Raw genomic sequence first — 18,852 nt, forward strand, 5'->3', positions numbered from 1 at the left:
TTTTTCTTCCCTAGTTGACAGGGGAACATGTTTTCTGTCAATCTGGAGTTGTGTGAGTTGCTCTTTACCTGAAATGCCAGGAGTGTCTGAAAATGAGCGGTGCCTTGCGGTCCTTCTGTGCTGCCTATTTTGTTTTTTGGTTTTCCATTTCCCTTTTCGTCTGCGAAAACAAATAAATCACAGCAGGTCCGAAGGGTTGCCGCCTCCTGCCGCCTCTGCTCCCCTCCCCCATCCCGGAGCAGGGCGTCCCCTCCATTGAAGTTCCCTGTTTCTTCTCCCGGGGGGGGGGGGGGGGTCCACGCGGGAGGAGAAGGGTTAATATGGGATTGGCCGCAACCAGGTAAACACATCGCCCTTCTGAAGGCAGGTACGCCCATTGCTCACACCTGTCTGAGGTGCAGTGATGCCGCCTGTAAGCATCTCTGCAAGGAGTCGTTTGATGAGAAGGCTGGCTGGCTTTTCCGGGGGTGGACGGTGCAGCCACTGTTTCATAGGAAACCTATGTGGGCCGCTCAGTGCGTGGGGGGGTGTCACACTGTGCACTGCTTCCCCCACCCCCAGCTTTACAGTGGGAGCAAAGGTGTGCTCTTTGTCTCAGTCTACTCCTGCCACCCCCAAAAGACTGCCTGGCCACTAGGCCTGGGCGGAGGCCGGTGGCGGTGGCCAGAGTTGCAGTGTGCGCCCGTGTGGCTTTCCGCACTCCTCCCGGGCTCCGCCACCTTTGCCGGCCAGCCGGGGCTGCTTCAGGAGCTGCCTTAGCCCTCCGTCTGCAGGCTCCAGACTGGCCTGAGAAGCGGAATGGGGCCTCGCCTCTCCTGAGGCGGGAGCTTGCCCTTCAGCAAGTCCGCTCCTTGGGATTTAAAGGCTGGTCTCTTTTCTGGCCGGCAGTGAGTCGCTCCTCACCTCCGGCCGCTGCAGGTGCTCCTCCCTTCGGAGGGCCTGTGGTCACCGTCCTTTGATGTGGGACCTCAGGCTGCTCTGCCGGTCACCTCTGCTGTGTGGCAGGACCGCGAGGAAAAGCGGGAGATCCTGCTGGTAGACAGTGAGGAGGAGTTGGGGACCTAAGTGCAGCCCGAAAGAGCCACTGAAGTGCCTGGGTTCGTGGTAGCCTGAAATCTAAAAAATATTGAAAAGCCCGGAACAGTGCATTTTTCCAGGCCTGCAGCTAAAAGCAGCTGTCTTCCCTGGCAGCCTCTCTGCCCGTTTGCTTCTCTGTGACGACGTTAGGCAGCTTTGGGGGGGTCATCCTAGACCCCAGGTACTCCTTCAAAATTGCTTTTTTCTTTGGCCTCCTCTTCTCTCGTGTTTGGATTTTTGTTCTTAAATGACTAGAACTCACGGCAAACGACTTTGAATGTATGTGCTGCCTTTTGGGGGCCTATTTCTGCCTGTTTGGTCCTCCAGCCCATAGATGCCCCACCTTGATTTCTTAGCATAACTGCCTTCCCATCATTGCTGGGAGGAGGGTGACTCAAAAACTCACCAGAGACCTATTCAGGTAAGAACGTGAGGGGCGTCCGTCTTTGAAGAGCTCTAGGCAAAGGGAATCCCTCGGTCCCGGGGACTCCTGCCATCTTGCTGGGTGTTTTCTAACCAGCCAGAGGCAGGAACCACTGGAGCATCTGCTCTCTCCTTTCTGCAGACGACTGATTCGGTGCTGGCTGAATCCACCCACACTCCACCGGGTATCCCTTTTAATCAGTGCTGCTGGAGGGTTGTTGTCGTTGATCAGTCCTCCCTTTCCTCCCTCTGGGGAGAATCTGTGCCCCCCGAAGAGATGAATGCCGGAGTCAGAGGGTGATGTGGGGGTGCTTTCTTCTCAGGCAATAGCCCCTTCAGCGCACGCTGACTCCTAATGAAGAGGCCCTTGTTGCGGGCGCTCTGCTCCGAGAGGGAGAGAAATTGTAAGAAGGAGGTTCTTAAGCCTTTCACGATATTCATTTTTTGGAGTTCCTGTCATGGCTCAGCGGTTAACGAGTCTAACATCCATGAGGATGCAGGTTCGATCCCTGGCCTTGCTCAGTGGGTTAAGGATCCAGCATTGCTGTGAGCTGTGGTGTAGACCGGCAGCTCCAGCTCCAGTTTGACCCCTGGCCTGGGAACCTCCATATGCCGCAGGTGCCATTAAAAAAAAATTCACTTTCTACAAGTGAAGGGAGTGTCAGGACATGAGAAAATTTTAGGTGGCTTTTCATTTCTACCAAGTGCTCTAATCGTAACCTCAGAGGTTGCGGTTGGTTTGAGGGAGATGGGGACGGATGTTTTCTTAGGGCCTGGCCTTTGTTTTCATTTTGGTCGGGAGGTGGCCAAGAATGTCGTGTCCTTGGAGTTGCCTTTGTGGCGCAGCGGAAACGAATCCGACTAATAACCATGAGGTTGTGAGTTCGATCCCTGGCCTCACTCCGTGGGTTAAGGATCTGGCGCCGCCGTGAGCTGTGGTGTAGGTCGCTGGCAGCTGTAACTCGGATTCGATCCCTAGCCTGGGAACTTCCACATGCCTCGGGTGTGGCCCTAAAAAAAAAAAAAAAAAATTTGTCGTGTCCTACAATTAAGCCAGTTGGGTTTGCGCAGAAGAGCTTCTGTCTGAAATGGTATGAAATCCCTATGGCACTTCTTGTGTGTCTGCAGTTGTCTGACAAAGGAGAGTGGGTGACAGGTTATGGAGCGCCCAGGAGCAGAGAGTCATGGTGCTTGAAAAGCAAGGCCAGTCCGTGTCCTCCTGCATCATCTTCCGAGGCTACGGACAGGTGACGCGCCTTTGAAGCAGAGTCTTCATGGTCACTCTGTGCGCCTTTCCTTGTTCTTGGGAAAGTACGTACATTTACAGGGGAAGTCTTCGAGAAAGAATATTAAGGTTTCACGAACAAAGCAAAGGATAGGAAGCGAGCCCAGCCACAGCAGTGCCCCGGGCCCCGTGCCAGGTGTTTGGACTGATGTTGGCGCCGCCCAAGGCAGAGCTCCCGTTGAATGAGCGGGCTTGCCCTGTGGTCCAAGGATGGAAAGCAAGGACGTGGAAGCCCACGGGGTGGGGTGGGGGGTGCTTTCCGACCTAGCAGGTCCTCCTTGTACGTGTCCTCTGTGCTTGGACGGCTGTCTGTCCATCTGGCCCTGGCATCCATTCCTTCCCCTTTAAGCTCTGTCATAGCAGGAACCTGCCGCCCCGCCTCCGCCCGCAGCCTCAGCTTTGCTTTGCTTTATGCCTCAGGGCTGGTAAGTGGTGGGTCTGGTTCCGGACAGGAAGTGGCAGGAGAATCACAGTCAGAGGGGGTTGCACTTTCTTGCCGAAGACCCCTCTTCCCTCGGGCTACAAACCTGCGTTTCAATCCTGCCAGCATGCATCATCTAAGCCTTCGGGAGCCACCTCCATTGGGCAGAGCACATCTGGCTCCACAGAAAAGGGCTGTCTGTTCCCTGCCGCTGTCGTGGGTGTGGGCTCTAGAGGTGTCATCCTCACGTGCAGTCCACCTGTTTCTGCCTTCTATTTTCTGTCGCCACCGGTATTGCTGCTTAACTGCAGCGATATTTGCTTTATTTAAATTTATGCGTAATACGTAATAGCTATTGTTCATCGCCTGCTCTGGGCCAAGCATCGCTCTCGGGGCATAGTGTGCGTCACATCACGTGTGGCTTTATAACACAGGTGTTAACAACCATGCCTGGCAGCTGAGAAAATGAAGCTTTCTCTCGTTGAAGTGATTTTCTTGAGGACACTCCGGGAAGGTGTACCAGAGCGAGGCCCTCAAGCTTCACTCCCTCCCTCGACTGTGGTTTCTGGTGTTTAGTTTTTCGTTTTGTTTTTTGTTTTCTTCTGGAGCGGCATTCCTAGATATGCTCTTCCTCTTTGGAAGTAGGAAAGGCCAACTCCCATTGCGTCACGTCCTTTCTTTCATTCTCTCACTTGAGTACCTTCCTTCTAGAAACGTCCAGTCCAAGGCTGATGACCCGCAGAGGAATTGTTAAAGCAAAGGCCCACATTCAGTCGCCAGGCCCTTTCCAGGTAGCTCCCATTTCCGGAGCATGTCCTGTACGTGTCCTGTCTCATTCCCCTGTGATATCACGAGGGGAGTCGTGTCGCCTTTGCTGGTCCAGGAGTGAGGCAGCCGAGGCTCAGAGTCATGCCATGCATTGTGCAAGGTCACGGACCTACGGAGGGTCTGGGCTGGGAGGTAAATCCTGGACTCGGATTCCACATGCTTTGCCAGGCAGCTGCATCAATTTACCGAATCTTTTGCTGGCCTCTGGTCTCTGTCTCACTGGCCTGCAGAGGCATCTTCCTCAACAGCCCCACTCGGCGCAGCGCCGTCTGTGTCGCCCGCGTTCCGTGGGGGTGCATGCGGACGGAGCAGGGCGTGCAGTTCTCCTGACTGTGTTCCTTCCTCGTTTTCTTGTCCAGGCTCTCCTTCCTCTTCTCTTTCTAGTGTGCCGGCAGCTTTAGGCTGTTGCCGTGTCTTGGTCATGTCCCCTCATCTCCAAGCTGCTCCTCTGCCTGGAATATGTTTCCCCTTTCTTCAAGGCTCAGCTCAAATCTCGCCCCCAGACCCACCCCTTGGACAGCATCCAACCCTCTGCCCAGGCCCCTGAATGTTATTTGTGTTTGTTTCTCTGTGAGATCTTGGACCTCTTTCTCTTGTGACTTCCCTCCGCGTGGGTTTTCTGTCGTCAGCGGGGGTGATAGCAGTGCCGGATGCATGGTGGTGAGGGTTGGAGGAGCCCGTGCCCGGAAGGTATTGAAGGGCTCAGCACAGGGTAATTGCCGAGGTTTTTGCCTATGTGTCTCTGACCTGTTCTGGCCCAGGAACGAAGTACGGTTTCCTTCTACAGCACCTAAGGGAGGATTTTGCACATAGTTTTGCATCACATAAAGGTCTGAGGGGTTGACTTGATCTTTCAACCTTGAAGGTTCATGATTTTCTTTGCCCTTAAATTATTTGTTGTGGTTTACCTGAATTCAGAGTTAAGCGGCGTCTGCTGTTTTACTTGCTAAATCTGGCAGCCCTGGCGTGTACCTGCTTCCTCCTTCCCTGGAGTCTGATCACACTCACCTGTGGGAGGCGTCTCCCCATCCTTCTCTCTCGAAAGCCCTGATCGCAGGCCATGGGTACCACTGCACAGAATTGCAGCTGGGCAGCTGTCTGGCGCCACTGCCTCACTGGTATAGAAATGCTGGAGTGAGCAGGCTTTCTGCCGTCAGTGCCAGGGCTGTGACTGAGCTGGATTATGGGCATTCTGTTTATTCATTCCTCATGTGCTCACCAGGTCGCTCCATCATTCATTCATTTAACACTTGTTGTTCAATGCCAGCTTTGTGCTGGATGCTTCGTGGAAGCCTTGCTGAGACACATTTAAACTGTTTTGACTGTGACTCACCGTCAGAAATGTATTTTACACAGCAATCTTGAATGCACATAGCTATTTATATCTATAACACTGAAATTAAGTTTCAAGAATAATACTTGCCCTTGTGACAGGGATGTGCTCTGATCTTTGCGATTCTGTTCTTTCCTTTCCATTCCATTTATTACATTCTATTAAGAATTAAACCGGGAGAGACTCACTGAATTGGTTTCATGAGTTGTGACAAAATAATTTGAAAAGCACTGCAGTACAGGCTGGTACGATTCTATTTTTACAGAAGGGTTTGTCTTCCTTCATTATCCCAGTGCTGTTCTTACATCTCATCACACTATCCATCAGGAGATGGCTGTGCTCTATCTGGGAAGCCAGTCACCCTGCCTAATGCTATTTCAGGGGGAGAAGATATTTTCAGAGTTTCAAACAGCTAGCTTACTAAATGACTTTTGATGAATATCCTGCCTCTAAATTAGGTAGAAAGTTTGGCGTATTACCTGATATTTTATGATATATATATATATATATATATATATATATATCATTTTTTAAAAAAAACTTGGACACTGTCCTCAAATTTCAGTTTATTTCTCTTCGTGCTTCCGCTAACAGCAGGTGTGCTCCGCTGGGTGGATTAACTTCCCAGGCTGCTTTTTGGGGGTCTTTGCAGTTACCCATTTTCATCGACTCCACCTCTCCTCTCTTGAAGGAAGCTGTCCTTTGAAGCAGTGATTCCCCCTCTGATTTGCCGGGGAGAGAGCTTGATCTTACCCTCACAACGAGCTCCATTGTCTGTTTAAACGAATCGTGCACACTCTCATCCTTTGGTCCTTCTGACGGGCCTCAAGCGTCTAAAGGCTGGACCGTGTGGTCTGGCTGTTTGGAAAGCAACTAACTTGGACCCGCGTGGCTATAGCGTCGGTGATTGGATGTTGGTAGGTGATCACTGAAGAGCAAGTTTAGGTGGGGAATAATAGCTCCTCCTGCCACAGCTGGGCTCTCTATGAGGGTCATTCGAATTTTAAGCTAATGGGTTCTGAGTTTGTCTTGTAAATTCGCCATTCAGTTGGTTTGAGGGCCAGTTGGATGGCTCTACCACATCTGAGCCATTGTGTACACACAGGCAACTCTATGTACCTTTTGTGTTCGCTGCTTTTAAACTCTGCATGCAGTCCTAAATGCACGCATTTCATTTATAGGGATATTTGGTCCCATTATGATCACATCTGTCTAATGGCTTCTTGCTGAGAAACTGTTATACGATTTTTTTCTCCTTTTTTTGTATTTTGATAAGGAAAGGCTGGTGTTTGACATCTGTCAAATCGCCAGAGCCGGCTGCGCATCATAGGGAACTGGGGTAGGAGCTTAACTCTTTGATTTCTTTCTTTTTGCTTAGGTCTTTTCTGTTTGTAATGATGTCTCACGTATTAGGAATTTCTCCTTTGCAAATCTTTGATATGATACCGTAGGTCTAGTACTGATGTTGGTGTTAGAAACGGCCCCCCTGCTGCGATTTGCCCATTGAAGTGGCCGATAAATAAAAAGCACGACCTCGATTCGAATCTCGTGGTGAGTGAAGAGTGTGCTTCCCGCTCTCGGAGAGCCTTAAATGTATGCTAAGCCCATTTCTGCGATGGTCTGTGATGTCTTAACAGGAGCCCGTGTCCCTTCCGAATCTTTGCATCAGAAACCCAAGTGGAGGACGCGTCAGCCGCCGAGCTCCCCCGCCTTCCAACGTCGCCGTCAGTCAGGGCGTCACAGGGCTTCTTTTTACCTCAGTGGCACTTGGAGGCATGTTTGCTTTCTTTCCTTTCTTTTTCCTTCGTGAGCAACCTGCCAGTGACTCCTGCAGATGTTTTCTTGGATTTATGTCTTTTTTTCAGTCCTTACTAGTCACCGCCCACTCACCTGGCAAACACTGAGCAGGTGCCGTGGCCAAGGCCCGATGGGGTCTGCAGGGCGTTTCCGGTAGGTCACCAACGGTTTGCTCCCCTGAGGTCTCCCTTCTCTCCCCTTTTCCTGACCACGCTGCTTGTGTACCACGGTGCCTCTTCATGGCCACGCGCCTGCAGAAGAGTCTGCATGGCTTTCTGTTTGCAAAGGCTCGAGGCTCTGCATTCTGCCTTGGTTGTTTGTAAGATACTCACTCAAGGGTCTCACCCAGCTTCACGCCCTGCCATTGATTCCCTTCAGGGACCCTCACGTGTCCAATACAGATTCTTGCCCTGGGCCTTTGTCGATGCTAGTTGTCTGTCCTGCGATATGACGACCTCGCCTCCATTCTCTCCATTTGGTTCTTACCTACATGTGGTCTAATCTTCAGAGCTGTGCGCTAGACCCCGTCCTGCATGAAGCTGTCCCCACACAAAGCAAAGAGGCCAAGAGGGCACAGGCTGGCCAGTCAAACACGTGGCTTCCAATCCTGGCTGCTCCATGTCTTAACCATGTGACCTTACTTAAGGAAATTTCTTCCTCATGTTTCACTTTTATTTTCTGTAAAATTAAAATAATATAGTAGCGATCGTATTGAGTTGTTATGAGGATTGAATAAGATCATTCAGATGAAATGTTTGCACAGTATCTGGCTTATAGGAATTGACAAATAATAAATAATAATAATAGGAAGTGTGATTATAACGTCTGTCTTCCCTTTGATCCCCACGCCCTGAGTGTTCCCTCTTCCTCGACTATCTTAGCAGGTACCTCGGACTCTTCCGAATCCTCCACGGTGCCGAGCACAACATAGGTGTTCAGTCGATGCTTATTGATTTTGAAAACATGCCATATGCTGTCTTATCAAAATCTGGGAACTAAGTTATTTCCGGGTCCGTTTGGTTGTATTTCATGGGGACAGGACAGCCACCGTCCTTTGGCGACTTGCCCCGATCTGTGGATATGTGTGGATGCTCACTTGGGCGGCAGTGGTGCAAGCGATGACCACGTGCTCTTACTTGCAGCTTCGGCAGAAGCAGGGCTTGAAAGATGTGCCAATTGTAAACGCCATTTAAATGAAATTCAACCATAGATTGCAATATAACTAAACACAGGCTGTTCTTTGTTTTCAAGTGGTTTGCAAAACATGTGTCCTCAAAATAGGTCAAGGGAAGTGAACCCATGCCATAAGTCAAGATTTCATTCATCAGACTTTTGTGCTTCCTGCTGCTGGCGGAGTATTCTGACTTAGAGTCAAGGTTAGAGTACTGTGAAATTAACTTATTCCAAAGGACACTTACCTGGTGGGCTTCCTTATCATATTCCCAGTGGGAAAGAAGGCGTTATAATGCCCTGCTTCCCTGCAAAACTCGGTTGGCCTGAAAATGTGGGAATTTACTTTTATGGAGACTCCTTGAATTTGGTCGAAAGGCAGGCGAGGGTGCCTACCGAGGGGCACACGGGGCCGAAAACCAAAGAGTGGCCGCGTTGTGAGTGCAGAGACCCTGCACTGGCGTCTTCATATCTGGATTCCAGGCCTGGCTCATCTCCTCGCTGGGTGAACGCAGTTGCAGGAACTCTCCTTGCCTCTCTGCGTGTCGATCTGCATAGCTCTCACATGCGAGTTTCAGCATTCGCTTTGCTTTACTCGCAGAAATGGCGTGAGGCTCCAGTGTGGTGATAACTGGGAGTCCTTTAAGAAATGTGGGCGTTACACAAATGTGAGCCGCCATCACCAGGACTGTCATGAAGGGGACAGAAACCGTAAGGTGGGTGCTCGGCATCCCAGGCCCACAGGAACCCCCCAGCAAGTGGACTGGGCAGGCTGGTGTGAATGGTCAGACCAGCGATGCTTCTGTTGGAAAGGCAGAGGAGGAACTAGGAATAGCTTCCATAATTTACAACCAGAGCTTTCACCCTTGTGCCGTAGCCCCTGGACTCTCTTTGTTTCCAGAGGCTTTCCTGAGGGACAATGCACGTTTTGAGAAGTCTACTTGAGCTATCAGGTGTACGAAGGAAATTCTCTCAGTCCAAGGGGAGGAAGGCAGGTATCAGTGATGGAGGCAAGCTGCAAGGAGGAGCTGCTGGATCAGACTCAGTAAAAGGGTCAGAGTGTAGGACTATATGACGAAATAGACAGTGGCTGGTGTTTGAGCTCACTCCCTACTCCTTTTATCCCGAGTCCAGCTGCCCTGCGCCCGAAGAAAGAGCTTGGCAGACCTTAACCCCAGCACCCTTGCTGTGGGGCCATTTTTGAGAGCAGGACTCAGAGGAGGGAGCCTTTTCAGTGTGAGGGGAGAGGGGTAGTGGGTAGTTTGTGGCAGGTGTAGTAGAGACGCACAGATGGCCTGGAGCCTGCATTGTCCCCAGGCTGCCTGGGCTGTTCTAAGAGCTCACACGATGCCACCCCCCCAGAAGACACCTACTGACACCAAAGGAGGAAGGGATCCTTGCACGAGAATCTCATCTGCTCAGGGTTGGGGTGGGGTTTTGTGGCAAAATTTGGGTATAAATGATAAGCTGTCCTAGGTTGTAACCACATTTGGGTACATAAATCTGGCCGGTGTAATCTTATCAATTTCCTTCTTTCCTATTCTATTCTTGAATCAGGGCAGCCCTTTGGCGAAATCTAAGTACCATCCCCTAGCCATCTTTCTTGTTTTTTTTGCCGAGTGAACTTATTCTTGATGTTGATTTTAACCACATTTCACATGTGTTAAAATGCGCTGTGTGTCTGTGAAGTGGGTGAGGTCAGAGGCACATACAGAGAGTCACGCAGACGCACAGTGATTTGCTCCCAGAGTGGCCATGATGCTTAAGCCACATCATGATCAGTGGTTAAAATGAATCCAGAGCTCCCCTTGTGGCTCAGTGGTTAACAAACACGACTAGTATCCATGAGGATACAGGTTCCATCCCTGGCCTTGCTCGGTGGGTTAAGACTCTGGCATTGCCGTGAGCTGGGGTGTAGGTCGCAGACGCGGCTCGGATCCTGCGTTGCTGTGGCTGTGGGGTAGGCAGCTACAGCTCTGATTGGAACCCTCGCCTGGGAACTTCCACATGCCATGGGTGGAGCCCTAAAAAGACAAAAAAGACCAAAAAAAGAAAAAAAAAAAAAAGAATCCAGAAATCTGATTTTATTTAACGCCTTTGCTCCGAAACCTTCAATGTGCCTGTTACGTACGTGAGGCCGAGCTCCCGGGGCCTTGCTCATGGTGAAGAAACCCAGCTTCCTTTCCTTGCTGGTTGCTCCTCCGCCTCCTTCCTCTCCACTAGCTTAGGGACATCCTTTCTAAGAATCTGCGACATAGCTGTGTGCAATTTTCATTTTTTCCATCTCACTCTGCAAATAGAAACGGGTTTCATTTTTTCTCATGTATAAAGAAATGGTGCATCTGATTTCACAGGCCAGAAAGACATGGTTGGACAGCATCCAGCAAGTCCCTGGGGAAGCCCCTAAAATTACCCTCTGCCTTATGGACAGTCCAGATTGTTTGTCTGTGTGGCTGGGGAAGATGGGGGCAGGGAAGAGGGGTTTGGGGAATGAAATTTTCTCGTGCCCAGATGCTGCGAGTGAGTCAGATGGCTGGGTGAGTACCCTGGTGCCTACTGTGATTTTCAGGAGTCCATTTGCCGGGCTTGGCTGTGCAGGCAGCGGGGTGGACCCTCTGGGTTCCTAGTTAATGCAGCTCCCTGTCTCTGCTTGTTGTGTGGGCTTCTTTTAAGTGTGAATACTTCCTGGATAAATAGACACTTCTCTTGGCTTTTATCCCGAGGTATAGCTTCGATTTGGAGTTGCTGTGGGTTAGAATGAGGAAGAAATATGCCCTCACTTAGCAGAGTTGGTGGGTAGTAGACAATAATAACAGTTCTTGAGAATTCACCAAAATACCTCACATACGTAATTTCATTAGAAATGGAGAAACAGTTGGGGGCTATTTTACTCTATTTATGGATGAAAAAATGAAGAACCAGGGAATTCCACCCTATTGGAAAGCAGCTTGGGTTTAAAACTGTCCAACAGCCTCGCAGATGGTAAGAATAATTTATCACTTTTTTTCTATATATATCTTACTCAATAAAATTGAGAAGGTAGCACTATAAAAACACCAACAGTTGAAATCATTAATATGGGAGTTCCTGTCATGGCGCAGCGGAAATGAATCCGACTAGGAACCATGAGGTTGCAGGTTTGATCCCTGGTCTCGCTCAGTGGGTGAAGGATCCGGCGTTGCCCTGAGCTGTGGTGTAGGTCGCAGACGCGGCTCGGATCTGGGGTTGCTGTGGCTGTGGTGTAGGCCGGCAGCTGTAGCTCCAATTCGACCCCTAGCCAAAGAAATCATTAATATGGAGTTCTTTGAAAATCATCAAGCAGTGCAGAAAATACAGTTGGAACAATGCAAGGTAGGTGTGCATAAAATATTGTTATTTAAGTGAAAACTTCCAGCGTTACCAAAGGTCCCTTCCGTTTCTGGCCTCGCAGAACTCAGTAACAGATGGGAGCAGCTTCGGTGATCTGTTTCCAAAATCATTTCCAAGCCTTTCCTTGTCCCACAAAATGAGCATAAATGCCACCTGCCGTCTCTAACCATCCCTCTCTCTTCCCTCTCGGTCCTCTTATCAGTGCATGAGGAGCTCCCCAGGAGCTCCAGGAGTGAGCAGATTGACGATTCTCCCTAGACAAACGTCTGAAGGTACCGCGTGGCGGGGTGACTGCCCACGGTGTGAGGTTAGGGGTCCCTGGTCCTGCTGGTGCTGAGCGTGTTATCAGGAGGAGAGAATAACCGACCCACTGTGTGGCTCCGCTCTGCGGTTTTGAAGCACGCCGGGTCTCTTCCAGAGCTTTCGAAGCCCTGTTGTCCTCCCTGGACGGGTTTAGAAGCTGAGGTTCAGAGGGAGACAGCCAGTGTCCCAAGATAGTCGCAGCCAGGGATCCGGGGAACTGAGCCGTCAACTCTGGGTCTTCTGTTCCCTCCCCCGCTTCGAGGGCAGGCTCGGTGTTGGGGTGAGGCCCTCGCCAGCGCCAGGAAGCCTCGGCGTCTCATGTGCCTCAGTCGTTTCCACGCTGGCTCCGCCGTCCCGAAGGCAGAGGTGCGGCCCTCCCACTCCCTGCCCTTCAATGGTCACCTTCTAGAGGTCAAGCCAAACCTCTCCTCAGTCACCTGTCATTTGTTCGTGGGACTGTAGGCAAGCGACTCAGCTTCTCTGAGCTCCCGTGTCTTCATCTGTGCCCTGCGGACGGCGCTTGTTATGAGGATTAAGTGAGAAAATGCGGATCAAGTGTTGAGCCCTAGGCCTGGCACGCAACTCCCTGTGAGGTCACCTTTCTTCTGCTGCTTATTTAGAAAATGTTTCCACTTCACGGTTGGGCTTGAGTTGCAGTGTAGCCCGGTTCTCCTTGGAGTAATTTTTTGGAGGTGCGTGGATGTGCGACGGGAGCGGGAAGGGCCAGGAGAAGGTGTCCGCTGTCTCCTTGGTCCCTGGCTCACATGAAGACCGAATCAGATGCCCGAGGACCAGGGGCGATACAAAGTTGGTTTGATACTTATTTTTTCCTGGGTGAGTAAACCGCTGTTGACTTTTCTTTCCTGAGCCTCTTCCCTCACATACTGTGCTGATTGCTCTTTGAACAACTGTCTGTTTAACCCCATCTCTACGCCCTCTTCATGTGATTGGTGCTGTCAGGATTACAAAAGGAACAAGACCTAGGCTCTTGCCAAGGTTTACCTGAAGAGATTCCACTTCGAAGCACAAAACCGGAGGACTCTTCTAAGCTGAGGCTGGTAGGAAACCACTGGGCCTGTTCTAGGGAAAGATTTCACAGGCTCTTTGCCCGGAATGCTTCCAAGTGCCGTGACACCCATTCAAAAATGTTTTCTAAAGGAGGAGCTGATGTCAGAGGAAATTCTCTTTTTCCAAACCGGTGCTGCAAATAGGCAGAGTACGTTATCACTTGTGTTTCGCCCCTTTTCGAGTCAGCAGAAATGATTAAAAATGGCAAGGTGGGGTTATGTCGGGGGTCACATCCGATGAAAAGCCTTTTTAAAACTATGCCTTCTTGTTGGATTTTCTGATTTTGTTTTGTAGTGCCCTAGGCACGTTACTTTCCTCATGGGTAAAATGTTCTAAATAGTAACAGCTCCCTGGTTTTGTCTTGCAGATTTCGGGAGCTATGGTGTGAAAGCCCTTATAGCATAGACCCTGGCGCATGGTAGCAAATGATCCAGTCAGCAGTATTTTTTTCTCTGTGGTGGTGGATATGCTCCTTGTCTTTTTAGACCAGGGGCTTAAATTAAGTCCTCCTTTTGAAGCGCCTCCTCCTGTCCTGCACCCCCTTTATTCTGCTCTCCTCTGGAGCATTTCAATACTGTCTGCAATGCAGCATGGCTTTACCTGGCCCATCAAAGAGTTAACAATGTTGTGCCCCAGCCTTTCTAGTTTGCTGCGGCTACTTCATCAGAGAAATCGTTGCGGCTCTTTTTGTGCAACTCATTGATGTCCAAAGCCACTAATTAGGAAGCGGGACTATAGAAAATCAATCTTCACTAACACTGGCATTCTTCCAATTTAAGCCATTGGTTTGCTTGCGTTCTTTGTGAAAACTTGTTGAGATCTAAAATTATCCCAGATGTCCACAGCAGAGGGTTCTGATAGGTTCTAGGTGTTAGAATATAGAGCATTTGAACATTAAATACACAGTCAGGATTTGGAAGGGATGCAGCACATCACGTGAACTCGCCAGACAGTGGGTTTGTACTCAGGACACCATTAAAGAAGCTCCAGGCAAAGATGGGACGGGTGCTATTCCATGAGCGTCTAGCCTACGCAGAGGAAAGAGGATCGTGTTAGGTCTAGTTCCCTTTGCAGCTTTAGTTCTTGATCTTTCTCCACTGTGTGCTCTGGGCAGTCCACCTGTGTGAAATACATCCATGGGATTCTCTTGGCCTCAGCATCTAATTGGGTGTGGCCCAATTGGTTAGAGTTTGGAGGGAGTGAAGATGCTGAGGGCAAGATATTTATTGCCCTGACTCACTCTTTGCAAGGTCACCTTGAACTTCCTGTGTCTGTCTACCTGAAACCACAGCTCCTGTAAGGTGGTCCTCTCCATGCAGCCTGTCTCTAGCCTCCTGTGACTCTCCTTCTTCTTGCTACTTCAAGAGTGGGTAATTGGGCGTGTTGCTTGCTCCGAAACATTGTACCAGGGCCTTGTGGTTTTTCTTACACCGTTCTTGCATCTTTGTAAAATTGTACTGAACTTTCCTTAAATTACCTAATTTGTGTATGTCATCTGTGTCCTGTGAGAACCCTGACCGATAGACGAACAGTAGCAACTTCCCCTTGAAAGACCAAAGTGACCATCTGAATTACTGGTTTGCAAAAATTCTGCATGCCCTGCTAAAGAGGCAGGTAAAGGAGGGTGAATATTCACAAGGATGACATATAGAGATGTGGCTTGTGTTGGTTGTGGTGGTGGTTCCATGGAATGTCATTTGGGCCAAATGAGATTTTATTAGAGTTTTGGTAAATGCCAGAGTCTTCTAAGAGTAGAGCCTTTAGAGATGAAGTGGAAAGCTGAGTGTGTTGCATCTCAACTTCTCCACTTGCAGGTGAGGAACCTGAATTGCCAGGAAGAGAGGTGAGTTCCCCAAGGTCAGCCGCTGAGTATGTGGCAAAGTTGGGTCTTGAACTGGGCCTCGTGGCTTCAGGGCTAGTGTTTGTTCTCCTGCTCCAAACTGTGGAAAACAGTTCAGTTTCATTTCCGTTAAGCACACTGCATGGATTTGACTTTCTTTGGTCGGCTCGCAATGAGCTAGAATTGTACTTGAGCACATGGTCGTGGATTTGGCTTTGTTGTTAAACAGGAAATGAAGTGCAAGTGAAGAATTTCGGCGTACGATAATTCGTCCGTCACACGAGTTCGGACAAATAGGACAATGTTAGGAAGATGTTAAAGCTGTTTTAGAATTGGTTTATTCACAAGGGAATTTTTTTTTTTCTGGGTGGTACTTTTGGTTTCAGAAAACATCATATATACTTGTGTTGAATGATGGTTTATAAAAATGCTTGGAAAACCGTCCGAATCCCTGAATGTGTTTCCTTATTATGAGAGTTGGGGGAACTGGCCTCTGCTCACGGTTTTATTTCGGAAAAACGTCTGATTTTCTGTCCCGTACGTGGTGTGTATACACCCTGAAAAGCGGTGTGGTGGTTGTGTGGAAGGTATCTGAGTTTCTGCCCTTAAGATAAGAACCCCCGGTGCTGTTATCTGGGGAGGAGGGTGGAGGCATCTGCCAGACACGTGGGATAGAGCTTATATCCCAACTGGAAGATAAACAGGGAAAGACGTCCTGCCTAAGTCCGCGGTTAGGAAAACCTGTCAGCAGCCCTCAGTTAAAGGGCCTCCCTGATGGCAAAAGGCTGAGAGTGTTCACTTCGCACTAAGTCTCTCCTCCCTCTTTGCGCGGTCGGCAGGGAAAATGCTAATTACCGAGTGTTTGTCTCGTTGATAAATGAAATCATGATAGTCGTTCTTGTAGTATTTTAGGAGTAAGAAAGGGAGTCGGTCTAATTTGTTTTTAAAAGTCCAGCTTGTAACTGCTGGGCTAGATGCTCACACCTTGGGGGTATTACATTGCTATACGTTGTGTGTGAGTGTGGTGACAGTGTTTCTATTTAGGTTTGCATGTAGAAAAATCAGATTGTAAATATTGTCTTTTTTTTTCTTTAATGGTTGCATCCACGGCACATGGAAGTTTCTGGCCCAGGGATAGAATCCGAGCCACAGCTGCAACCTATCCCACAGCTGTGGCAACGCTGGATCCTTTAACCCACTGCGCTGCACCTGGGATCAAACCTGCACCTCTGCAGCACAGTCAGATTCTTAACCCACTGTGCTACAGTGGGAACTCCATTTAGTTATTATCTTTTTAATAAATTAAAAAGTGAAACTGCTTAGGTAAACAAGTCAATAATAGGTTGATTGAAATCAATTTTACTATGAAACATCATTTTTCTTATACATGAAACCTTGCAAATTAATAACATAAGCTGTTTCTTGGCTTCAGTGTTTGTGCTTTGCTCCACAGAAACAATGACTCACATCAGCTAAATGTGTTAGTTTTCCTTGTACCTTTGGAGTGTGCTGGGATGATGTTTGCTTTAATTCTGCTTCCCTGGATAAGGCTGCACAGTACTATGTCACATGCATATTTTAGAATTTTGAGCTGTCACTTTTCCCCTGTGTAGTGCAAATACATGCCATCCCCTTTGAAACACCATACATGGGTCCTTTTTTTTAAAAAAAAAAAAAATCAAGATTGACTTATCTATCTTTTGAATGGTGGAGCTTTCAGAGAAACAGACCTGTAGAAGAGAGAATGGTTATCTATATGCTTAGCCATGTGTAAAAAATATATATATAATTTTTTTTTGCACTATTTGGGGCCGCACCCCCAGCATATGGAAGTTCCCAGGCTAGGGGTTGAATCAGAGCTGTAGCCACTGGCCTACACCACACCCACAGCAACACCAGATCCAAGCCGCGTCTGTGACCTACACCACAGCTCACGGCAGTGCCAGATCCTTAACCCACTGAGCAAGGCCAGGGATCGAACCTGCATCCTCATGGATACTAGTCAGATTTGTTTTGCTGAGCCATGACGGAAACGCCCTAAAAACTGTATTTTGACAGTGACGTTTCCTCCAAAAAGCAAGTTAAGTAGAAAGTGAGGCCCTAGTCCTCTGGGGTGCGTACCCAGTGTTCCCTTCCTGCCCATCCTGTCCAGTTAGTTGTCCTCATTTGACCCCTCAGTGGAGGAATGCAGATCTGCGGGTTGCAGGCCTCAGGCTGGGCCGGATCCGTGACTGGGGGAGACTCTGTAGGTGTCTTTTCCTGCTTCCTCTCTTCCGTCGACAGTGGTAAGAACTCCCACTTGGAAAATGCACAGTTAACTCACTTTTTTCCTTCTTTTTCTCTCTTTCTCTTCTGTATTTTGAGCGTAAAAGCTGTTCCTTAGGAGAAGTCCAGCAAGATTTCTTGCTGTCTCTAATTTTACTCTCTTCATTCCATACTGCAACAAATACGGAGTTAGTGTCTAAGCAAGAAGCTCAGTGTTAGTGAAAATAACCATGTTTATTTCTTCACTGTTGTGTCCTCATCACAGAGCAGTGTTTCCCAAATAGCAGAATTAATCAACAATGAGGAACTTCATAAATCCATGCCACGCATTTTCCGTAGACCTTCCTCTTTCCCCATCACCGAGGAAACTTGAAAAACGTCTACTCTATGGTTTTCCGTATTCAGGCCTGTAAGAGACTTGAAGGTTATGAATACAGCTATCATTCCCCAAAGGTTCCTTGTGTCCCTTTATAGGCCCCCCCAAAAGTGGCATATCAAATACTTTTTTAGGGATATAAAATACTTTTATTTAAGCATATAAAATACAAAAAAGTATTTTATATGCCTAAATATGTAAAATTTAGGCATGCATGCAGGTAAAATTTAGGAATGTATGCATATAATATTTAGGCAGTATGCAAAAGTTCCCCAGCCAAGGATCAAACCCAAGCCCCAGGAGTGACAACATCAAGTCCTTAACTGCTAGACCACCAGGGAACTCTAAGACACTTTTTTTTTTGGGATGCACCAGCAGCATACGGAGGTTCCTGGCTAGGGGTTGAATAGGAGCTGTAGCTGCTGGCCTCCACCACAGCTCACAGCAGTGCTGGATCCTTAACCTACTGAGTGAAGCCAGGGATCAAACCCGCATCCTCTTGGATGCCAGTTGGGTTCGTTAACTGCTGAGCCACGATGGGAGCTCCTACGACACTTTTTTGATGAGCTCCTTTTCCTTTTCTCTTTGGCCTTGAAGGCTTATGGATTTGACTCTTTTCAAACCTGACTTCAGGAGTTCCCCTTGTGGCTCAGTGGTTAACGAACCCAACTAGGATCCATGAGGATTTGGGTTCAACAATCCCTGGCCTTGCTCAGTGGGTTAAAGGTCTGGTGTTGCTGTGAGCTGTGGTGTAGGCTGCAGACATGGATCTCTCATTGCTGTGGTTGCCCAGCCACATCCTAAAAAAGCAGAAACAAAAAACAAAAAACCTGACTTCATCTGCTTTTAAACATTAAGGCAGCTAGAATGTTAGAATGTGATTTTGTCCATCTTTGGGGAAGGCGCTAGACCTTAAAATATTTTAGGATGACTTTGGTTGTAAATTTTGAGATATATTGTGATAACATTAACGTTGTTCAAGTTGATTAACAGTATTTGTATGTACCTGACATTTTTAGTTGATATAGTTGAAACTGTTCATTATTTTCAATTGTAGAGCATAGCATTTAATGTAGTTCTACCTCAATTAAAAAATTTTTTGTATATATATTTACATCTTTTGAGGCATTTACATCATTTGATTACTATTAATTAGTTGGAACACAATAAATACAGAGTTTTTTTGCACAAATTCCCAGATGTTCATAATTTCGAAAGGTGGCTACAAAAAATGAAAATGGAAAAAATGTTCTTGTTTTTATAAATACCACATTAGCTTGAAATATTAAAACTATCT

General features: G+C 48.3%; 1 protein-coding gene across 10 annotated transcripts in view; it reads left to right on the top strand.

Moving 5' to 3' along the window:
- Positions 1–18,852, top strand: part of RASGEF1B (RasGEF domain family member 1B) — a 699,288-nt gene that overhangs the window by 176,373 nt on the left and 504,063 nt on the right. The gene's annotated exons all lie outside the window — the stretch shown is intronic.

Source organism: Sus scrofa, chromosome 8 (assembly GCF_054392235.1).
Source record: "Sus scrofa isolate SSC_HxYL_T2T_F1_AM1 chromosome 8, Sscrofa_HxYL_maternal_Yorkshire_Landrace_v2.0, whole genome shotgun sequence".
Lineage (NCBI taxonomy): Eukaryota > Metazoa > Chordata > Mammalia > Artiodactyla > Suidae > Sus > Sus scrofa.